The 8343-nt window shown below is 40.5% G+C and overlaps 1 pseudogene; it reads left to right on the forward strand.

Annotated features, from left to right (window-relative positions):
- The first annotated feature begins 1149 nt into the window (after nucleotides 1-1149).
- LOC107401456 (large ribosomal subunit protein mL42-like) lies at nucleotides 1150-1554 on the forward strand (annotated as a pseudogene).
- Nucleotides 1555-8343: the final 6789 nt, after the last annotated feature.

The following is an 8343-nucleotide window of genomic DNA, read 5'->3' on the forward strand; positions in this document are numbered from 1 at the left end:
TTGAATGGCCACAGACATCAACATAGCCCACAGATGTAACAGGACCATGGACAAAAACATGGCCCCTGGCAGCAGCATGGACCACAGACATCAACACAGCCTCCAGTGACAGTACAGGCCATGTATATCATCTTAGCCTCAGGTAGCTCAGGCCTCTGATGTCAACATGGTTCCACCTCTCTCCACCAAGTGTGCACCGCTTTGTTCCACCATCCTTCCCATCCCTCCATTGCAAATTCATTTGTCACGGTGGTGTTGGAAACCGCAGCACATCACTCAGGAACTCAGTATATTCTTTGCCCACACAGCTCTACATGCAAATACTCATTGCCATGAGTCATTGGTCTGCATCAAGGCCTCTGATCTCTTAAGCATCATAAATACCAGACCATTGACAAGATTCCTTCAATAACAGCCATGCTTCAGGTTTCCATCTTCGTTGGTGATGATGTGCTCCTAGATCTGCTTCTGCATCACCAGCTCCTCCTTGTGGTCCAGCAGATCATAGAGAGGATAGGTATTGGGGTTGACCAACTCAAAGCACTGGATCTGGGCCCAGATGGCTGCCAAGTTGGTCAGCTGCCCCACCAGGTGGCAGGCTCTTCCAGGCCTTCACTATGTTCTTAATAAAACTCTTTTACCTAGGAACCTATGGACTGCAGTTCAGATGCAAACAATTTGACAGTTGGATGCATAAACTGGTCCTCTTCATTGAAAAGGGGATTTAGATATCAGTACAATAGACATATATTGGTTCTTGCAAACAGGCCACTGTGTGGTGTTTTAGTCACTTGTGTGTGAGGTTAGGCTTAGGCTTAGGCTTAAGGTTAGGGGTTAGGATTTGGGTCTCAAACAATATAAAATATCTTGGGTTATCTTTAACCAGGCAAATGAAAGACTTATATAATAAAAATTTCAGTCATTGAGGAAAGAAATTGAAGAAGATATCAGAAGGGGGAAAGATCTCCCATGGTCCTAGATAGATAGGATTTACATATTAAAATGTCCATCCTATCAAAAGCAATCTAAAGATTCAGTGCAATTGAGGCAAGATGGCTGGCTTGCGAATTGGAATTCTGTGTGCCTAGAAAGAGATTGTAGACATGATCTCTCCTTACAATATGTTTTTCAAATCCCCTGATAAGGATCATGGTATCAGCAGTCAGATGGGTGACATCAAACAGAACAATCTGGAAATGTTTACTTCCAATGCAAAATGGAGCTTTATCCAGTGTCTTCTCTTCCAGAGGACTACCACTGCAAGGTAGAGCTGGCTTTGACCTCCAACGACAGGACAATAGTATGCTACCACCCTTCTGTGGACATCCCCTACGAACACACCAAACCTATCCCTCAACCAGATATTTTGCATAATAATGAAGAAACGCACGAACAAGTGCTGAAAACCAAATTAGAAGAAAAAAGCAAACAACGTGAGCAAGGACCCATGATAGAGCAGCTCAGCAAGGTGTTCTTCATGACAAACCATTGCTGGTACCGTGCGGCCAGTATCACAGGTGCTGTAAGAAACCAGATCCCCCCAAAGACAGGTAACAACTCTTTTTTTTTTTCCTTTGGTTTAGTCTTGTGGACTTTTTTTTATTTTATTTTATTTTATTTTTTTTATTTTACAATACTATTCAGTTCTACATAATAGCCACAGATTCCCTTGTTCTCTCCCTTCCTGCCCCCCTCCCCTTCCCCCCAGCCCACCCCCTATTCCCACCTTCTCCAGATCAAGGTCTCCCCCGAGGACTGGGATCTACCTGATAGACTCAGTCCAGGCAGGTCCAGTCCCCTCCTCCCAGATTGAGCCAAGCATCCCCGCATACGTCGCAGGTTTCAAATAGCTAACACATGCAACAAGCCCAGGACCTGGTACCACTGCCTAGATGCCTCCCAAACAGATCAAGCCAATCGACTGTCTCACCTATTCAGAGAGCCTGATCCAGTTGGGGGCCCCTCAGCCTTTGCTTCATAGTTCATGTGTTTCCATTCGTTTGGTTATTTGTCCCTGTGCTTTATCCAACCTTGGTTTCAACAATTCTCGCTCATATAAACCCTCCTCTTTCTCACTAATTAGACTCCCAGCACTCCACCCGGGGCCTAGCCGTGGATGTCTGCATCCAGATTCCTCCGTCCTTGGATGGGGTTTATGGCACAACTATTAGGGTGTTTGGCCATCCCATCACCAGAGTAGGTCAGTCCCGGCTGTCTCTCGACAATTGCCAGCAGTCTTTTGTGGGGGTATCTTTGTGGATTTCTGTGGGCCTCTTTAGCTCTTTGTTTCTTCCTTTTCTCATGTGGCCTTCATTTACCATGGTCTCCTATTCCTTGTTCTCCCTCTCTTTTCTTGATCCAGCTAGGATCTCCCGCTCTCTTTCCCTCGACCCTCACCCTTCATTGCTCCCACTCATGTCCAGGCTGTTCATGTAGATCTCATCCATTTCTCCATGTCTTTCTTGGGGTCCCGTTTTCCAGGTAGCCTCACTGATGATGTGAGTAGCAGTCCAGTCATCCTTGTTCCACATCTAACATCCTCCTATGAGTGAGTACATACCATATTTGTCCTTCTGAGTCTGGGTTACCTCACTCAGGATGATTTTTTCTAGATCCATCCATTTGCCTGCAAACCTCATGATGTCATTGTTTTTCTCTGCTGAGTAGTGTATATGTACCACAATTTATTTATCCATTCTTAAGTTGAAGGGCATCTAGGTTGTTTCCAGGTTTTGGCTATTACAAACAATGCTGATATGAACATAGCTAAGCAAGTGCTCTTGTGGTATGATTGAGCCATTTCTTGGGTATATGCCCAGGAGTGGTATTGCTGGATCTTGGGGGAGATTGATTCCCAATTTTCTAAGAAAGCGCCATATTGATTTCCAAAGTGGTTGTACAAGCTTGCATTCCCAGCAGCAGTGGAGGAGAGTTCCCCTAGTTCCATATCCTCTCCAGCATAAAGTGTCTTCAGTGTTTTTGATCTTAGCCATTCTGACAGGCGTAAGGTGGTATCTCAGAGTTGTTTTGATTTGCATTTCCCTGATGATTAGGGATGTTGAGCAATTCCTTAAATGTCTTTCAGCCATTTGAGTTTCCTCTGTTGAGAATTCTGTTTAGTTCTAAAGCCCATTTCTCAATTGGACTGTTGGTCGTTTTGATGTCTAATTTCTTGAGTTCCTTATATATATCAGTCCTCTGTCAGATGTGGGGTTGGTGAAGATCTTTTCCCATTCTGTAGGCTGTCGCTTTGCCTTGTTGACTGTATCCTTTGCTCTACAAAAGCTTCTCAGTTTCAAGAGGTCCCATTGATTGATTGTTTCTCTCAGTGTCTGTGCTACTGGTGTTATATTTAGGAAGTGATCTCCTATGCCAATGCATTCAAGACTCCTTCCTACTTTCTCTTCTAGCAGGTTCAGAGTAGCTGGATTTATGTTGAGGTCCTTGATCCACTTGGACTTAAGTTTTGTGCACGGTGACAGATATGGATCTATTTGCAGCCTTCTACATGTTGCTATCCAGTTATGCCAGCACCATTTCTTGAAGATGCTTTCTTTTTTCCATTGTATCCTTTTGGCTTCTTTGTCAAAAATTATATGTTCATAGGTGTGTGGGTTAATGTCAGGGTCTTCAATTCGATTCCATTGGTCCACATGTCAGTTTTTATGCCAATACCAAGCTGTTTTTGACTGTAGCTCTATAGTAGAGCTTGAAGTCAGGGGTTGTGATGCTTCCAGAGGTTGTTTTATTGTACAGGATTTTTTTGGCTATCCTGGGTTTTTTGTTTTTCCATATGAAGTTGAGTATTATTCTTTCCAGGTCTGTGAAGAATTGTGTTAGTATTTTGATGGGGATTGCATTGAATCTGTAGATTGCTTTTGGTAAGATTGCCATTTTTACTATGTTAACCCTGCCTATCCATGAGCATGGGAGATCTTTCCATTTTCTGACATCTTCAATTTCTTTTTTCAGGGACTTAAAGTTCTTGTCATATAGGTCCTTCACTTGCTTGGTTAGTGTTATCCCAAGGTATTTTATGTCATTTGTGGCTATTGTAAAGGGTGATGTATCTCTAATTGCCTTCTCAGCTTCTTTGTCCATTGTATATAGGAGGGCTACTGATTTTTTTGAGTTGATCTTGTATCCTGCTATGTTGCTGAAGGTGTTTATAAGCTTTATCAGTTCCTGGGTGGAATCTTTGGGGTCACTCAAGTATACTATCATGTCATCTGCAAATAGGGAAAGCTTGACTTCTTCCTTTCCAATTTGTATCCCCTTAATCTCCTTAAGTTGTCTTATTGCTCTGGCTAGAACTTCAAGTACTATATTGAATAAGTATGGGGAGAGTGGACAGCCTTGTCTCGTTCCTGATTTTAGTGGAATTGCTTTGAGATTCTCTCCATTTAATTTGATGTTGGCTGTTGGCTTGCTGTAAATTGCCTTTATTTTGGTTAGGTATGTTCCCTGTATTCCTGATCGCTCCAAGACTTTTAACATGAAGGGATGTTGGATTTTGTCAAATGCCTTTTCTGCATCTAGTGAGATGATCATGTGGTTTTTTTCTTTGAGTTTGTTTATATGGTGTATTACATTGATGGACTTTCATATGTTGAACCACCCTTGCATCCCTGGGATGAAGCCTACTTGATCATGGTGGATAATTGTTCTGATGTGTTCTTGGAGTCTGTTTGCCAGCATTTTATTGAGTATTTTTGCATCAATGTTCATGAGTGAGATCGGTCTGTAGTTCTCTTTCTTTGTTGCATCCTTGTTTGGTTTAGGAATCAGGGTAATTGTAGCCTCATAGAAGGAGTTTGGTAATGTTCCTTCTGTTTCTATTATGTGGAACAATTTAGAGAGTATTGGTATTAACTCTTCTTTGAAGATCTGGTAGAATTCTATACTGAAACCATCTGGTCCTGGGCTGTTTTTGGTTGGGAGACTTTTAATGACTGTTTCTATTTCCTTAGGGGTTATTGGGCTATTTAAATAGTTTATCTGGTCTTGATTTAACTTAGGTATGTGGTACCTATCCAGAAAAATGTCCATTTCTTTTAGGTTTTCCAGTTTTTTGGAGTAGAGGTTTTTGAAATATGACCTTATAATTCTCTGGATTTCCTCAATGTCTGTTGTTATGTCCCCCTTTTCATTTCTGATTTTGTTGATTTGGATTCTCTCTCTCTGTCTTTTGGTTAGTCTGGATAAGGGCTTGTCTATCTTGTTGATTTTCTCAAAGAACCAACTCTTTGTTTCATTGATTTCTTGTATTATTCTCTTAGTTTCTAATTTATTAATTTCACTTCTCACTTTGATAATTTCCTGGCATCTATTCTTCCTGGGAGACTTTGCTTCTTCTTGTTCTAGAGCTTTCAGGTGTGCTGTTAAGTCACTAGTGTGGGATTTCTCCAACTTCTTTATGTGGGCATTTAGTGCTATGAATTTCCCTCTTAGCACTGCTTTCATAGTGTCCCATAAATTTGGGTATGTGATGTCTTCATTTTCGTTGATCTCTAGGAAGTCTTTAATTTCTTTCTTTATTTCTTCCTTAACCCATTGGTGATTCAGTTGTGCATTATTCAGTTTCCATGAGATTGTAGGTTTTCTGTAGTTTTTGTTGTTGTTGAAATCTAACTTTAAACCATGGTGTTCTGATAGGACACAGGAGGTTATTCCAATTGTTTTTATCTGTTGAGATTTGCTTTGTGGCCAAGTATGTGGTCGATTTTAGAGAAAGTTCCATGGGGTGCTGAGAAGAAGGTATATTCTTTCTTGTTAGGATGGAATGTTCTGTAGATATCTATTAGGTCCAATTGGGTCATGACATCAGTTAAGTCCTTTATTTCTCTCTTAAGTTTTGATTTGGGAGATCTGTCCAGTGGTGAAAGTGGGGTGTTGAGATCTCCCACTATTAATGTGTGGGGTTTTATATGTGGTTTAAGCTTTAGTAATGTTTCTTTTACATATGTGGGTGCCCTTGTGTTTGGGGCATAAATGTTCAGAATTGAAACTTCATCTTGGTGAGGTGATGACTCTTGATTGTCCAAGCATCGAGGAAATTTTGCTTTTGTCTCATTTGCCAGCTGAGAAAATGCAAATGGTGTGTTCATGAAGATGTTCTGTAAGAAAATAATTTAAAAAAAAACACCCTTTCATAGAAAAAAAAGATTCAGTGCAATCTCCATCAAAATTTTTAGACAATTCATCAAAGCTCTTGAAAGGACAAATTTCAGCTTCATATGGAAACACAGACACACACACAAAAAAAATCCAGGATAGCTGAAACAATCTTGAACAATCAAAGAAATGTTGTAGGTATCACCATCTCTAACTTCAAGTTTTACTACAAAGCTATAGTAATAAAAATATTATGGTATTAGCATAAAAACAAACACATTTATCAATGGAACTGAACTGAAGACCCAGACATAAATCCACACACCTATGGACACCTAATTTTTTATAAAGATGCCAGAAATACATATGAGGGGGAAAGTATCTTCAACAAATGGTACTGGTCAAACTGGATGGCTGCCTGTAGAATAATCCAAATAGATCCATATTTATCACCCTGCACAAAACTCAAGTCCAAATGGATCGAAGACCTCAACATAAAACCAGATGCACTAAACCTGATAGAAGAGAAAGTGGAGAATAGCCTTGAACTCATTGGCATGGGACAAGACTTTCTGAACAGAATAGCATTAGCACAGTCACTGAGATCAATAATTAATAAATGGGACCTCATGAAACTGAGAAGCTTCTGTATGGCAAAGCACACCATCATTCAGACAAAGTGGCAACCAATAGAATGCAATGTCTTATTTTCTCCATCTATGGTGATTGAGAGTTTTTCTGGGCACAGTAGTCCTGCTGACATCTGTGAACACATCTTAGAGTCTATAGTACATCTTTCCAGGCCCTTCTCATTTTTAGAGTCTCCATTGAGAAGTCAGGTGTAATTCTAATAAATCTGTCTTTATATGTTACTTGACCTTTTTCCCTTGCAGCTTTTAATATTCTTTATTTGTTCTGTATGTTTAGTGTTTTGATCATTATGTGTCAAGGGGAACTTCTGTTCTGTTGCAGTCTATTTGGAGTTTCTGTATGTTTCTTGTGCCTCCTTCTTTAGGTTAGGAAAAATTTTCTTCTAAGATTCTTCTAAAATCTTTTCTGTGCCTTTGAAATGTTTTTCCCCTTCATCTGTTTCTATTATTCTTAGATTTGGTCTTTTCATCACTTCCTGCATTTCCTAGACGTTTTGTGGCAGAGTTTTTTAGATTTAACATTCTCTTTGTATCCATTCCTTCTATCGTGTCTTCAGTGCCTGAGATTCTTCCGTCTCTTGTATTCTGCTGATGAAACTTGCCTCTCTGGTTTCTCTTCAAGTTCCAAATTTTTGTTTCCAGATTTCCCCAAGTTTCTTTATTTATTCTCTTTCTACTTTCAGGTCTTGGATGGTTTTCTTCATTTCTTTCCAATGTTTGTTTGTGTCTTCATAGACTTCTTTAAAAGATTTGTTCATTTTCTCTTTAGGGACTTTCATATTCATAAAGGCTGTTTTAAGGGGGGTGTGTGTGTGTGTGTGTGTGTGTGTGTGTGTGTGTGTGTTTTCAGCTATGTTGGCATATTCAGGGCCTGCTGTGGTAGAGTTGCTGGATCCTAGTGGAAACACATTGTCCTGGCTGCTTTGGTTGTGTTTTTGCACTGGTGTATTGGCATCTGGGATTGGGAGGATTGTAATTCTAGGTGCTGATATGTTGTAGTTGTAAGGTTTTCCTGTATCCCGCCTGGTCTTGCAGCCACTCAGACCCAAGTAAACACATAGAGGCTTATATTATTTTTAAACTATGGCCATAGCAGGCTTCTTAGTATCTAGTTCTTATATCTTAAATTAACCCATTTCTATTAATCTATGTTTTGCTATATGTTCTGTGACTTTACAAGTCTGCTGGTATGCTGCTCCCTGGACGGCTGCAGCCTTCCAGCCTTCCCACAATTCTCCTTCTCTGCTTATCCCACCTATACTTCCTGCCTGGCTACTGGCCAATCAGCATTTTATTTATTAACCAATCAGAGTAACACATCCACAGCATATAGAGCGATATCCACAACAATATCCAGTCTCATTTTTGCTGCACGGTTGTTTGGTTCCTTGAATTCCATTTCATCTCTATTTCTTAGGCAAGTGTGGTGGCTGTGTGTTGAGTCACTGGAAACTGTCCTGGGGTCCTGATTAAGTGTGGCCACTGGAGGTTCCAGATAAAATGAGTTTCTGGGTATTAGGAGCTGACACTAACAATGGAGATGGGCTGTGGGTGGAGGGAATTCACAGGGGAAGGAAAA

Source organism: Peromyscus maniculatus, chromosome 2, assembly GCF_049852395.1.
Source record: "Peromyscus maniculatus bairdii isolate BWxNUB_F1_BW_parent chromosome 2, HU_Pman_BW_mat_3.1, whole genome shotgun sequence".
Lineage (NCBI taxonomy): Eukaryota > Metazoa > Chordata > Mammalia > Rodentia > Cricetidae > Peromyscus > Peromyscus maniculatus.